This window comes from Clarias gariepinus, chromosome 3, assembly GCF_024256425.1.
Source record: "Clarias gariepinus isolate MV-2021 ecotype Netherlands chromosome 3, CGAR_prim_01v2, whole genome shotgun sequence".
Taxonomy (NCBI): domain Eukaryota; kingdom Metazoa; phylum Chordata; class Actinopteri; order Siluriformes; family Clariidae; genus Clarias; species Clarias gariepinus.
Window position 1 is genome coordinate 42666325 of NC_071102.1, and position 15987 is coordinate 42682311.

Here is a 15987-nt window from a genome sequence, read left to right on the forward strand (position 1 = left end):
ATATTAGACAGTAACTTGTCCTTTGAAAATCATATTTCCAATATCACAAAAACAAATCTGATGCAGAAAAGCTAGTTCATGCATTCATGACCTCCAGACTGGACTATTGTAATGCATTACTAGGTGGTTGTCCTGCATCCTCAATAAACAAGCTTCAGTTAGTCCAAAATGCAGCTGCCAGGGTTCTCACCAGATCCAGAAAATATGATCATATAACCCCAATATTATCATCCCTGCACTGGCTACCTGTTCAGTTTAGAATTAATTACAAAATAGTACTACTTACATACAAGGCTTTAAATGGTTTAGCTCCCACATACCTAACCAGTCTTCTGAAACGCTATAATCCACCACGCTCCTTAAGATTACAAAACTCCGGACTTCTTGTAATTCCCAGAATTTCAAAATCTACAAAAGGGGGTAGGGCCTTTTCATATTTAGCTCCAAAACTTTGGAATAGCCTTCCAGACAGTGTTCGGGGCTCAGACACAGTTTCCCAGTTTAAAAGTAGACTCAAGACGCATCTCTTTAATCTGGCATACGCGTGACTCATCCCATAACCTCATACTCCAGTACATCTATCCTGAATGGCAACTACGCTAATTCTCTCCATCTGTTCTGTACTTTTCTACCCATCCCGAGGCATCTGGAGATTGTACCAGCTTCAGTAGACAAAGGCCAACCCTGCGAGGATACTGAGGCATCCAGAGAAGGACCAGCTCCAGCTGAATTCTGCCTTATTATGGTTGGAGCTACACATCCTGCTCCTGTGCTCCCAGTAATCCAGATCACATCTGCCCTCTGCATCTACTGACTCATCCCTATGTTGAACTGGACTTCATGTTAATTTAAAGAATTTCTGTTATATTGTACTGTACTTTCAGCTGCATAACACACATGGTGTTATATCATCTCTATCTGTTATCACCCAAATGAGGATGGGTTCCCTGTTGAGTCTGGTTTCTCTCAAGGTTTCTTCCTATTACCATCTCAGGGAGTTTTTCCTTGCCACTGTCGCCGTCACCCTTGGCTTGCTCATCAGAGAAATTTCATTCATTCATCTCGTTATTATCTAGACACATTTTTCTCACACATACACAAATTATTATTATTATTATTATTTATTTTTTTATTTACTTTTTTTTTATGAATTTCTTTCATCTTTGTAATGCTGCTTTGAGACAATGACCATTGTTAAAAGCGCTATATAAATAAAATTGAATTGAATTGAATTGAACTGAAATTGAATTAAATTGAACTGTAGTGTTCATTTTACTTTGTGTACTTTGGTTATTGTTGCATTATGTGAATATTTCGTGTTTGTATCTTTTTGTTGAATTTTGTGTTTTCTTTATTTGAATGTGGCCTCAGTTTCTCCCCAGGTAATACTGGTATTACAATAGATGCTAAGCAGGGGTTGACCTACTTAATTGCATTAATCGCTGTTAATATTATGCTTTTTGTTTTAGATCTCCATCTTCATGGTGGCTGCAGGGTTGACCTTAATGGTGAATAGCAGCGGTGTTGTGGCTTGGTCACTTTATTCTTTTTCTGTAGGTTTAAAGTGTGATTTGCTTTGCGTTGGATTTTGGTGAGAGCATGTTTGTCTGTACATCAATATAGGTAACCTGTGACCATCCATGGTTTTTTCCTTTCTTTTTTGGAGTATTTGCATTAGAGGCCTGTTGTGTTTGAGAGAAATGAAAAGAAAACCTATTTAATATTTATTTAATAACAGTTTTATAAAACACCCCTTAAAGAAGTGGGACTAAATAATCAAGCGAGATCATTAAAAAAAGGCGAGGTTGCGGATCAATAAACAAAAACAATTTTATTACATATAAGACAATAAACAAAAGTATTCCTCAGAAGAGGTTCCAACACCTGGAGATGACACGTACACAGCACTGAACCCCATGACTGTGTCTCCAGATTATGGCACTCTGCAGGTACGTATACAGTCTGTCTGTCTGTGTGTGTGTGTGTGTGTGTGTGTGTGTGTTTGTTTGTGTGTGTGTGTGTTACCCCACAAATACCTTGTATAATTAGTTACACATAATTAGTTCTCTAAACTATCATTGCCCCATTGAAATGCTAAAAGCTCTGCAAGTGAGAATTACACAACCATGAACCCTGCAGTTATGTCCTCTGATTACTGATGGTAAGTGTGTACATCTGCAACACCAGACTGATATAAATAAATGTATTTCCTAAGACAGACACTAGATGATGCTGCTAATTAAGACTAGCAACTTGTGTTATGTAAAAGGTTACGTGTCCTCCTAAGCAGTGGGTAAATATGTAAAAATATGAAAAGCCTTGTGGCTCAGATGTGTCTAGATGTTATGGATTTGTCACAATAGATGGCTGATGGTCAATCTTTGTGAAACTAAGATGAAGTGTCTGAATGTATGATGCCTTCAGCACAGTTAATTGTTAAACTGGGCAATATCACTCACTCTCCCTTATCTTCTATACCGCTTTATCCTGTATTCAGGGTCACGGGGACCTGGAGCACGAGGCAGGGTACACCCTGAACAGGGTGCCAATCCATTGTAGAGCACACACACACTCATTCACTCACTACAGGCAATTTGGGTGATGCCAATTAGCCTAACCTGCATATCTTTGGACTGTGGAAGGAAACCGGAGTACCCGAAGGAAACCCACCAAACACGAGGAGAACATGCACACTCCATGCACACAGAGACGGGAATCGAGCCCGGACCCTGGAGGTGCAAGGTGACAGTGCTAACCACTACACCATCATGCCGCCTTGGTACAAGTGAAATGTACATTGTCCTTCATGTGTTTGTAAAGAGTGTTTATAGTTCTATGTAATGTGGTAATGTGTGTGTTTCAGGGTGTGGCTACTCGACTCAAAACAAAACTCCATGCAAAAAAAAATAACAAAATTGAAAACAATAACAACACAGAAAACAAAATAACACGGAAAACAAAATGACAAAATCAAAAACTAAATAACAAAACCAAAAACAATATAACAAATCAGAAAACACAATGACAAATTCAGTCAAACCGGAAAAGCCAGGTATACAGTAGTTTTTGCGAATGAAATTCTTATCGCTGATTGGATGAGCCATCTGTCACTCAAGACATACAAGCAGTACTATCAAGTGAAGTCAGAATACTTTTTAAAGCACATTCAACACAACTTAGTTGACCGAAGTAATATATAATCCTAAAATACTGAAATGAATCTTTAAAATACATCTAAGTGTTTGTGTGACTGCAGTATTTCCTGCAGTGTATTTTGGGTGACAGATGTCTTGTCCAATCAGCGGTAAGAATCAACATGTCTATGTGTGGTTTGCGAATGAAATTCTTATTGCTGGTCTTTAGTGGCAGATGTCTCGTCCAATCAGTGGTAAGAATGTCATTCGCAAACCACACCTACCTTTTTTTGGCTTGTTGATTCTGTCCGCTGATTGGACAAGACATGTGTCACTCAAAATATAGTACGTATATATGAAGTACTGCAGCCACATGGACATTTCGATGTATTTTCATTTAAGGATTCATTTCAGTATTTTAGGATTACACAGCACTTTGGTCAACTAAATTGTGTTAAATGTGCTTTAAAAAGTTATTCTGACTTCACTTGATACTGAAGTCAAACTGGGACGCCATGTCATCCGGACTAAAGAGGACAAGGACAAGCCAAGTTGTTATCAGCTTTCAGTTCAGAAGCCTGCATCTCTGATGGTATGGGGTTGCATGAGTGCATGTGGCATGGGCAGCTTAAATATCTGGAAAGGCACTATCAATGCTGAAAGGTATATCTGAGTTCTAGAAGAACATATGGTCCCATCCAGATGTCATCTCTTTCAGGGAAAACCTTGCATTTTCCAACATGACATTGCCAGACCACATACTGCATTAATTACAACATCATGGCTGCGTAGTCCAGATCTTTCACCAATAGAAAACATTTGGCGCATCATAAAGAGGAAGCTGTGACAAAGAAGACCTAAGACAGTTGAACAGCTCAAAGCCTGTATTAGACAAGAATGGGACAACAGTCCTATTCCTAAACTTGAGCAACTTGTCTCCTCAGTCCCCAGATGTTTGTAGACTGTTATAAAAAGAAGAGGGGACTCCACACAGAGGTAAACATGGCCTTGTCCCAACTTTTTTGAGATGTGTTGATGCCATGGAATCTGAAATCAACTTATTTTTCCCTTAAAATTATACATTTTCTCAGTTTAAACATTTGATATGTCATCTATGTTGTATTCTAAATAAAATATTGAAATTTAAAACTTCCACATCATTGCATTCTGTTTTTATTCACAATTTGTACAGTGTCCCAACTTTTTTGGAATCGGGTTTGTATAATAAAAAAATAATATAGTGTAAAAGTCCATGTGCAAGAATAAATGGAGGGTATGCTGGGTAAATAAAAAGATGATAATATAACAGTAAAGGAAGAAATTATATGATGTAGACTGTGGAAGATTCCGAGATTGGCAAGAGATTTTTTGATTCTTGGTGGCAGCAGCGCAGATCAAGTAGTCAAAAAGGGCTTGAACTGCTTGGGCCTTGTTAAGGTAGATGAGAATTACAGGTAACAAATAACACTGGCTTGGCCCTCCATGACTCCTAGCTTCATTGGAGAGCTTCTTATTTTAGTGGAAGGCTCAAGAAGTAATCCTACCTCCCTGCCCACAAAAGAAACATGCCTTCATATCTTGCAGACACTGTTGTTCTTCCTGGGAGATTTGGTACCGGTTGACCTGCATGGGTTCATTGGGTGGGTCAGGAGATCAGGGAGGAGTAGATGGTCTTTTAGCTGATTCAGCATGGATCGTTGGCATCCCATAGCACCGTTCCTGTTCATGCGTAAAATTCAAGAGAAAGGAAGGGATTGAGAAAAAAAGGACCACTAGGTTGCAGGTTCACCATCCTATGTCTGAGCATTGGGCAGGTGGGGGTCTCAGAGCGGCCATGGTGCTGAAACTGTTGGTGAAGTCACATGAATCTTATAAACCTGAGAAATAAGAGCAGTGAGAATCAGAGAGTTCCCTGCTATTGTGTGATGAGAAGCACGCCTTGTTTTTCAACTGCTGAATTCCACTGACCAAAGCCTGCTAGGCCCATGTTAGCCTATTATTCTGTCAGATGCTGGCGAAGAGGGGCAGGGTTGGGTGGAACAAAAAAGCAAGCACACATGGAGATGGTCAGATGAAGTAACTTTAATAACATCAGCTTATGTCTTAAAAAAGGAAGAAAAAAAAGAGTCAGCAACAAGATCTGGCGGTATTCCAAAAGTAGTTCAGGAAAACAGCATAGGACAAGTGATGAATCCAGATGGAAGTGTAGTCAGTAAATCACTAAGAAGAATCAAAGCCTGTAAGTTCCAAGACCTAGATTTATAATTCCAAACATAAAAAGGTTGGGTCGATAAATCCAGCACATTAACAAAATCTCAATACACACAAATATATATATATATATATATATATATATATATATATATATATATATATAAATGAGAAAGGACCAGTAATTCCAAAATATCAGGTTGATAAGTCCATGTTTTACAACTTCGCTTCTACCCCTGTGGCCATATGTCTCAGAACTCGAGAAAAAAAATAAATAAATGGGGATGACCTGCTCGTGATGTAATACAGACTGGGAAGAAGAGTCAATACTACTTTTTATCTTTTCAAATAAATGTAATTTGGAGCTTACAGAGAATCGGTAGCTGAGTCCTGAGCAGCAGAGAGCTGTGTGTCTCTGTGTGTCTGCAGGCATGTGTGTCTGTATGTCTTTAAGAATTCTGAAAAATAGAAACTAGAGCGCATGTACAAGTTTTTCCAAGCCTTGCCTCCAATTTCCTCTGAAATGAGACAGTCACGGGAAAATATGAGCACTCAACAATGCTGAACCATCAGAACCATGTAAATCTGGCATTTATATTTATTTCATGATAACTACTAAATAATGTGACAGTGAGACTTTAATCTTCTCATGTTATTTAATTAGGATTTGCTATATTTTTATATTATTTATATTATTTATATATATATATATATATTAAATTGCTGAATCCTCAAAACCTAAAAAAGGTCAAAAACCAACAGGTTTAACAACAGAACATGAACTTTGCTGAAAGTCTGCTTAAACAATCTTTTACTTTAACTGAAATAGGATTAAATATGTAATCTTTATTAAAAAATTATTCAGTAATTCATCATTATCTGGCTTGGAGGTGTTATCTGTGACAGATATGACTTACCCGACAAAATGGTGGACTGCGAGAGCTCTATAGCGACGCCTGGATTAATAAAGGGGCGTTAATCACACGTCTGTATGTCTGTTGTGCTAAGTGCACTACTCTACTTCCCTATCTTTACTGCTAGTGTCGTGTAGAAACTCATAACTGCTTACAAGAGCAGTACGAGTGAAGGAGGAACAGACTGATTAATGTAGTTAATGTAAAACTGTAAAATCGATTAATTTTGTATTTATTTTAGTCTAAACTATACTCTACTGATGTCACTTTCTTTTACAGAATGTGGAGCAACATTATAGTAACAGCAATCCTCGTGTTACTGACAGGTAAACCTTTCACATACAGTTTTTTTTTTTTGCTGTTTATGTGCTGTTGTGTCACTACTGTAACAGTTTAGGAAAGCCCTTAACATTAAAAATACATTAGTGTTTTCACAGTTAAAATTGAAACGCATAAACAAACGATTATGTTATAACTTTAGAAAATAATATATTATTCTCTTCTACCTCTCTTTGTTTGTGGATTTATTTATACTGTTATTTCTAAAAACGCGAATGAAGTTTATGATCTGTTTTAAACTGTGTTCTATTTTTATCGTCATTTTGACACTTCTTGCAAGAACAGCAGCAACAGCCGTTAAAACTGTGATTACACTCTTGCTGGTCAGTGCATGAGTCATTGCTTTGGATATTTAATACATTTTACTTTGTGGCTTGTGTGTGTGTGTGTGTTTCAGGAGTTCAGGCTCAGCACAGTGTAACTCTCTCCTCTCAGAGTCTCTGTGCTGTTACTGGATCTACAGTTAAAATCCCCTGTACATTTACAACACCTGATTACTCCAGTGTCACACAGAGAGAGTGGTATCGAGTCCAGAGCTCTGAAGGAGAACCACAAGCCCTGAGAACAGATCCACAATACTCAGGACGAGTGTTTGTAAGTAGTTGGTGGTCTGGCGATGAGCTGACAGTGAGGAATGTGAGAGTGAGTGACTCTGGAGTTTATAACTTTAGATTTAAAACACAGAGCAGTGACTGGATATTAGCCTCATCTGGTGTTCATCTGACTGTTACAGGTAATACACACACACAAACTTTATTTCATAATATGTAGTATGTACAGGGGTTGGACAGTAAAACTGAAACACTGGCCAATTTAGTGTTGGAGGTTTCTTAGCTAAATTTGACCAGTCAGTATCAATAGTGCCAGCAGCAAAAAAATTGGGCTGTGGACAATGTGAAACATGTATTGTTCTCTGAGTCCACCTTCACTGTCTTTCCCACATCTGGGAGAGTTACGGTGTGGAGAAGAAGCGTACCACCCAGACTGTTGCATGCCCAGAGTAAAGCCTGGGGGTGGATCAGTGATGGTTTGGGCTGCGATATCATGGCATTCCCTAGGCCCAATACTTGTGCTAGGTGGGCGCGTCACTGCCAAGGACTACCGAACCATTCTGGGAGGACCATGTGCACCCAATGGTTCCAACATTGTATCCTGAAGGCGGTGCTGTGTATCAGGATGATAATGCACCAATACACACAGCAAGACTGTTGACAGAGTGGTTTGATGAACATAAAAGTAAGGTTGAACATCTCCCATGGCCTGCACAGTAACCAGATCTAAATATTATTAGGCTACTTTGGGTGTTTTGGAGAAGCGAGTCAGGAAACTGTCACGGTACCCCAGGTCCAGTGGCGGCTGCTAGCTTTTGAAACAGGGGAAGCTCATATTGGGCCTTTATCATAAAATTCAATATGTTATTTGTACGTAAATTCGTAGAGTCTCTCCTCGTAAGGAAGACTACTAAATGGTTTTGCCAAAAGCAGGTCAACAATATTAGCACCGTCTGCCATTATGCACAGCTTGCTAGCTGGCTAGTTTCCCCTTCCACAAGCTACTTTAATTATATGAACGAACTAACTTTACAATGCTGAAACAAGGAGCAAAGTCAAGAATGCTATAATACATTTTTTTTTTATTATTTAAAGAATGATTTGTACAAACAAAAATGGTTTATATCACCAGCAAACAATACAGAAAACAGCAGTTCGTCGTACCACTTCACCTGCAAATCCGCATGGGACTGAACTCGAATCTCTGTAGCGCTGATGTATACTTAAGACATGCTGTCAATCAAAAAAGGGGTTCCGCCCTTTAAACAGCTCCTCCAATCATCAAGCTCCTCTGTGCTTGTCCATAGCGCTCCAGTGAAGCTGGGCTTCAGGAGGGTTTAACGCACTGTGCTGCATGGAAATGTATGACAAGAAAATCGCGTCAAACAATCTACAATAAATACCTGATTCTGAACGAGCTAGTCATGAAGTTGAACGCATTCTAGCGCACTTTTATTAAAACCAATATAAATACGACATTGCATATATGAGCATTTATTTTCTGACATAGGAGAGGAAGCGGAGCTTCCCTTGTAGTCTTAGAGCAGCCGCCACCAGGTCACGCCCACGCCTCGAGCCAAACCTTGATCACCCGCGACTCCACATTCCGTTCCACAGTTTCCGTTTTGCCGCCTCATTCATCGGCATGAGCACACCTGCTCCGTATTTTCATTCATCATCTCGCTCTATATAACTCTCGCACAAGCAACCATGCCTTTCCGAATTATTGTGTGCTCCAAGCTCTCTGTTTTCGTTTCTTTTGTTTGACAAGAATATTTTCTCGCTTTTTCACGTTTACGACTTTTTCGCTTCCCCAGGTTACGTCTATTTCCTCATGAATTGGATTTGTTCACTACGTTGACTGATCGCCCAGCTTTGACAACTTTGCTTTCGTTTTCAACTTCGTCTCTGCCTAAATCCCCAGGTGCCAGCAGCAAAAAAATTGGGCTGTGGACAATGTGAAACATGTATTGTTCTCTGAGTCCACCTAAATACAGGTGCATGTGTTTTAAAACCAAGTCTGATAGCAAGCGCTTCCATCACACCACCATCATGCACGCTGCAGCTTTGATCTCCCCACACAGCAACGCTCACTCTGCGCGTTGGCCACGGCACGCGCTCTGCATCACCCATCCCTTAAGGCCTTGTTCACACAGGCGTTAAAATCGAGCGTTTTTCTTGCGTTCGTAGCGTCCGATGAGCGCGGATCAAGCGCAGAGTGTTTTCTACACATAGGAGTCAATGAGAGTGTTCACACGGGCTTCGGTGACGTGCGTTTGTCCGGCTGCGCGTTTATACGGCATTAAAAAAACGTTGCATGCAGCTTTTTCTTGGCTTTCAAAACCCAACAAACGCAAGGAAACCGCTTCTAGTGCGTTTTCTTCACGTTCAATTTACACTTCGGAGGACCGGATATATCCCATGATCCTACATGCTATACATAGAGAAATGCGGAAAAAGGCAAAATAAAATAATTGTTAAAAAACTTACGCGGAAATTTTCGCATATTTTTTTAAACCACAAAAAAAACTTCCTCTAATCCGACGTTGTGCAGTCAGAGAGTGAACCCGGTAGCGGCGGGCTTTCATATCCAGTTCCCGACACTGCCCCCACAGGTTAACACACAAACTACAGTTGGGGCTGCAGGCTGACGTTAGACAGAGACAAGCGAACGCCGGTGTAGAAGTCCATCAAGCGCCACTACAAAACGCAACATAAACGTCTAGGACGTTCAGAGCACGTTCGTTTATCCAAAAACTTAACGCCCTGTGAACAAGACCTAACACCTCTACAGCTACTGTCAATACACCTTAGACAGCACCCCAAGTATTGGTTCTCTGCTTATTTTTTCCCTCTTTTCTATCTTTCACATTTTTTCATTAAAATCAGTTAAGTCCTATCTGTTCTCTGCTTTGGGGTCCTCCAAGCCTGTGCAACACAGTTGACGCCCCCTGACAGAAACGTTTTCCTCCACCAGCATCACGTAGTGATCTGATTACTATTCTGCAAGAAGAATGCCTCAAAATCGTTCTGGCCACTGTGCAGGACTTGTATCTGTCATTCCCAAGACGAACTGATTCTGTATTGGCCACAAAAGGAGGCCCTACACCATACTAATGAGTTATTGTAGTCTAAAACCAGGCGTTTTAGTTTTATTGTCCAACCCCTGTATTTCAGGTATTAAGTATTAACAGTGTTTTTGTACATAATTGTGTGTAGACTTGCAGGTGAAGGTGGATCCTAACAATGTAGAACAGAAAGTGAAAGTGACCTGTAGCGCCACCTGCAGTGTCAGTACATCATATTTTTACTGGTACAGAAACGGCCGTTACATAACAAACTCCTATGACGCCTCCATTGTGCTCGACACGACCAGTCAACGTGATGAAGGCAGCTACTCCTGTAAGGTGTATGAGAGTGAACACCGCTCTCCTGCAGTGTGTAAGTGTCAGACTAAAACTGTCCCTCAGCATCAAACTGAAAAACTTCTCAGTAGGTGATGATTTAAGATTTCTTTTTATTATTATTTTGTAGTAAATAACTCAACATTAATCAGTTATTAAAATGTTTGTGCTTGTTAACTCTAGTCAAAACACGTCACTTCACTTTATAATTCCACCTCATATTATATTTGACTTTATTTGCACAGAGAAATAAACACATTTGAGTTGCTAAATGCTAAAGACACAACATTTTAGTGGCAGTTTTAAGTGTAAAATCTGGTTGAAGCTCCCAGATAAAACGGCTTCTGTTGCGGTACTTATTTAATTTTTTTTTATTAATGAGAAATGTAAATGTAGCTTCAATCAAATGTTAGAATTGTATCGTCTTACCCTAAATTGTACATTTCAGTGGTTTACAGACCAGCACACAGGCACATGCACAGACATTTAAAAGGACTGTCGGTTTTATCTGAGAAAAGAGTCAGTATTTCACTTCTCCCTTCCTGTGTGTACCTCTGTGTGTTTCAGGTGTACTGGGTACAGAGTGTTGGGGTGTGACCTACACTTCTAAACATGTGTGTGCTCTGAAAAACAAGTTGATTGATCTCTCCTGCTCTTATAAACACCCTGCAGGACTCACAGTGTTAAAATCATTTTGGTTCATTAAAGTGCAGGCTGATGGTGAGCCTGTGGATGTGAGAGAGGATGAGGAGTATCAGGGCCGAGTGCAGTACACACAGAGCTCCCAGAATAACTGTAGACTAATAATCACTAAGCTGACAGAGAGAGACGCTCAAACATACAGATTCAGATTCTACACTAATGATCCTGAGGGCAAATACACTGGAAAACCTGGAGTCTCTCTGTCTGTTACAGGTAATGTCATACTAGTATAGACATAAGATAAGTTATTGTAATTACTAATATCTAATTTAATATTTGCAGGTGTAAAGGTTACAGTATCAGACAGCAGTAATGGGTATAAATGGCTGACGTGTAAAACCACCTGCACTCTGTCTAACAATCCCACTTACATCTGGTACAAGAACGGACAGCGTGTTACTAAGCAGAACAGAAATTATCTGTATATCAGTAGTGGGGATGTAGGCAGCTACTCCTGTGCTGTAAGAGGACATGAGGATCTTCGCTCTCCTGCTGTCTGTAAGAACTCACTTTACACTTCACTCACTCTGTCATCATCTCACTGCCAGCTTCTGTTAGATGAAAATAAACTCAGTCAGTGATTCATAACAGAATGGTTTTTGTTGTTGTTTAGATTTCTGTGTTATATGTTGTTTTGTATTATGTTTCAGGTGTTCCTGATGAGAAGAGCTGCTGGAGTGTGACTTACTCCACCCAGACTATCTGTTCTCTGATTGGCTCATCAGTGGACATACACAGTTACTTCGTATTTCCTGATCATTACAAGGTCAGAGCAGTGTCCTGGTTCAGTAAAGCACAGGCTGATGGTGAGCCTGTGGATGTGAGAGAGGATGAGGAGTATCAGGGCCGAGTGCAGTACACACAGAGCTCCCAGAATAACTGTAGTCTGAGAATCACTAACCTGACAGAGAGAGACGCTCAAACATACAGATTCAGATTCTACACTGATGGGGGTGATTACACCGGTGAACCTGGAGTCTCTCTGTCTGTCACAGGTAATGTTACAGTTTATACAGTTATTTAATCACGTTTACAGGAAGATAATAAACCCAGTTTATTATTTTGCAGATCTGAAGGTTACAGTATCAGACTGGAGAGACCAGTACATGACACTGAGCTGTATCACCACCTGCACTCTGTCTAACAACCCCACTTACATCTGGTACAAGAACGGACAGCGTGTGTCTGACTGTAAATCTGCCTCCTGCTCTGTAGCTGCAGTCAGTGGTGCGGTCAGTTACAGCTGTGCTGTTGAAGGCCATGACAGTCTCCTCTCTCCTCCAGTGTGTGAGTCTGGATTTTACTCTCCTCAATCATACTACATCTATATCTATATAATTGCTGATCCTGAAAATACACCAGCTGATTCAGGTGTTTTATTTCTAATCAGATTCCCCTAAAGACACCAGAGCAGTGGTTCTTTCCTCTGGAGACACAGTGGAGGGGGATTCAGTGACTCTGAGCTGTAGCAGTGATGCAAACCCTCCTGTTCTCAACTACACCTGGTTTAAGCAGAGAGCAGATGCAGACACACTGCTGACAACAGGCCAGAATTACAGCATCAGCGACATCAGCTCCCAGCACAGAGGACTGTACTACTGCACTGCTCACAACCATCTGGGACAGCACAACTCCACACCAACACTCCTGGATGTGTTAGGTAAGAAAACTTTTAAAAAGCTATATAAAATAGATAAACAAAAGAAATTACGAAAAATAAGCCTTGTTTTGTTTTATTAGTTTCTGAAGGCTCAGAGGAGAACACAGTGTTAAAGCTCATCATGGTCGGGCTGGGTGTCTTCCTGGCATTAACACTCATCCCAGGAGCTCTGTGGATGTGGTATGAAAAATGTGATCACATTGAATATGTTTAAAACATTATTTACTATTAAATACTTATTTACAATTATTATGAACATGTGCTTGGTGTTTCTCAGGAAGAGGAAGTTGAGCTCAGCTAACAGGCACAGCAGCACTGGTGAGAGTGAACAGGTGAGTGTGGGTGGAAAGAGAGACTGTTTGATCATGTGACATGTTCATATATGTAATTTATTCTGTGCTCATTTGCAGCCTCAGTCTGATGCTGTTTATGAAACCGTCCCAGCCTCAGACTGCAGTGTCGCCTCAGATGATCAGGATAACCTTCAATATTCCAGTGTCATTTTTAAAAACTGCAACACACAAGCATTTAAGGGTCAAGGGTCTCTGTCACCCAGACTTCCTCCAGACACCATAGAGGAAGAGGAAGTTCAGTACGCTGCTGTAAATGTTAACAGGAGCACTGCTGCCATCCAGTGAGTAAATTATTATCATTACACCAACACTAATTGTGCTGCTCAGTCTACTTCATTAAGTGACTGATTAGAAATGTAGGACATTACATTTTTCTAGTCGTCTCATTTTGTTCAACAGGCTTGGGGCAGATGAAATGGCTGATTCGTCTCAGATCTACAGCAAGGTCCATAAAATCCCCAGGAAAAAAGAGAGCTGAGAGTGATGTGATCGTTCAGAGCTGAACAGGAGAAGAGGGTGACACTGACCTCATGGACTGGCCTCCAAGAAGTCCAGATCTCACTTCATGTGTTTTTTTATTTTTTTTTATTTGTGGGGCTAAGCTAGGGAGGAGGTGTAAGGGACAAAGCCTCGCACACTGAAAAACTTGGAGGCATGGATTTAGGAGGTTCTCAGCAATATCCCAAACAACTTTCTTCAGAAGACTATGCATTTTATCCCTGGCTGTTTGCAAAAACTCGTTGATGCCACCAGTGCCTACATTGACATTTAAAGATTTGCTTTAATTATCCTATGTAATAAAGTACAGTGGGAGCCACGTCAAACAGTCACCTGGAGCATGACAGGACCATGCACGGACCATGCACGGAATGTGATCCCCCGCGATGACGCAGTTAACGATGCCCCGCCCCATAAACGCCCCCATGCGCTTTCTAAAAAGATGGTTGCAATACTGTATAATCCCGCCAGATGGAGCATTGACTGCTTCAGTTAACTGCAGTGTCCAAGCAGCCGGTTACTATATTTGATATATATAACATAACTTACGTCAACATAGTTTCATAAATAGATGATGTGGTAAAAAAGAGGGAGAAAAATGATTAATAAAACAGATTTAAATCACCTAATACACAATCCATGATGCTTATGCTATTTTTAATTAATTAATTAATTAATTAATTAATAAAACTACTTTTTGCAATATTTTTCTATACCGGTCGTTGTAAGTACGGAATACAAGTGCGGGCTACAGTATGTACAGTATTTTACATTACGGTGTATTTTATCTATTTACGTTTAATCCACTGGTAGATAATATTTTGCTGCAAAGTAAAGCTTAAAATTTAACTTCTGCTTGAGTTTGTTTTCGTTATATTTTTAATGTTTTCGCTGATGTTTTTTTTTCGCTGATAGTCAAAAATTTGCATAACAAATCGATTAATGGCGCATAATATCTGGAACAAATATTCCATACGGATCAGTATTTCTTTAGTCATTTAACCAGCATAATGTTGCCCATCAAAGATCTGATGGGGCATTAATCACTTATCACTACTGTGAATAGATGCGGCAGCAGAGACAGATTAAATCCCCATAATCATTCACACTTGAAAACAATACTAACAGAACTAAACAGTTCCAGAGGGTCAGCGTCTGTTATCGCAGGACAGGGATCACCTACAGGATACTATTGTATTTTTCACAGCTTATATATTTTTTCCATAGTTTCATTTGGTTTTACACGATTTCATGTGTTATTTGTGTGTGTGCGAGAGAGAGTGAGAGTGTGCGCGAGAGAGGGCTTATATTGTGATTTGTCCAAGGTTACTAAGCCTGGCTTACTACTAATAAAAATATTTCAATGTAACCCATCAGTCTCGATCACAAAATCAGCCAACGCTGTAAACAGATGACACAACCAATTATATACTCTGAAACGTTCATTTGAACATTTAAAAATATATACAAGAAACATTCAACTATTATTGTTAAAGTCAGCCCGTGGCTGTTTAGGGTCAAGTTTACGGGGCTTCTCGGTCTTTCGTTAATTTTACTTCTGACTCAAAACCAATCTGGCTTATTAAAGATGTACTGTTTTATTGGACATGGCTGTTTTGTAATGTTCAGCAAAATAAACACTGTCTATGGTTCGAATATACTGTGAACGTCTGAAAGTCATGATGTAATAGAGACAATTCTCTTCAGATCCTTCTGCACTAATGCTATCATGGTGTAAATTATTAGTGTATTGATGTATTTCACTTGCGGACAAAATAGACCATATGTGTCTGTTTAGTATTTCTTTTAAACAGCTGTGTTCATAGGTTTTATCAGCTATTTACAAGACAACGTTAAAGCACTAACGGCTAACGTACCACCAGTGTGTGTGTGTGTGTGTGTGTGTGTGTGTGTGTGTGTGTGTGTTTGTGCTCCTGCATTCGTCAGGTTTGTTTGAGCCAGCTTTAACACAAACACATTTGCGCGCCGGCAGGTCGAAAGAACCCATCTTAGCACCATCTAACAGTCAGTAGTGGGCGGAGTCAGTACATTCTCACATTCCACTCCTCCTAAGTTTGTCTTTTAATGAAGTTCTAAGTAAACTAAGAAAAAAAAAATTATTTGGGTCACTTAGGCACAAAATAGCACAGTCTTTTTTAGTTTTAGAAGTGTATATATAATGCTTTCTTAATGTATTTCCTAATGTTTTTATTTTTTCTTT

At 39.8% G+C, this 15987-nt stretch overlaps 1 pseudogene; it reads left to right on the forward strand.

The window, feature by feature from the left end:
- The window catches only part of LOC128518522 (B-cell receptor CD22-like), a 39241-nt pseudogene extending 24619 nt beyond the window's left edge, over positions 1-14622 (forward strand).
- Positions 14623-15987: the final 1365 nt, after the last annotated feature.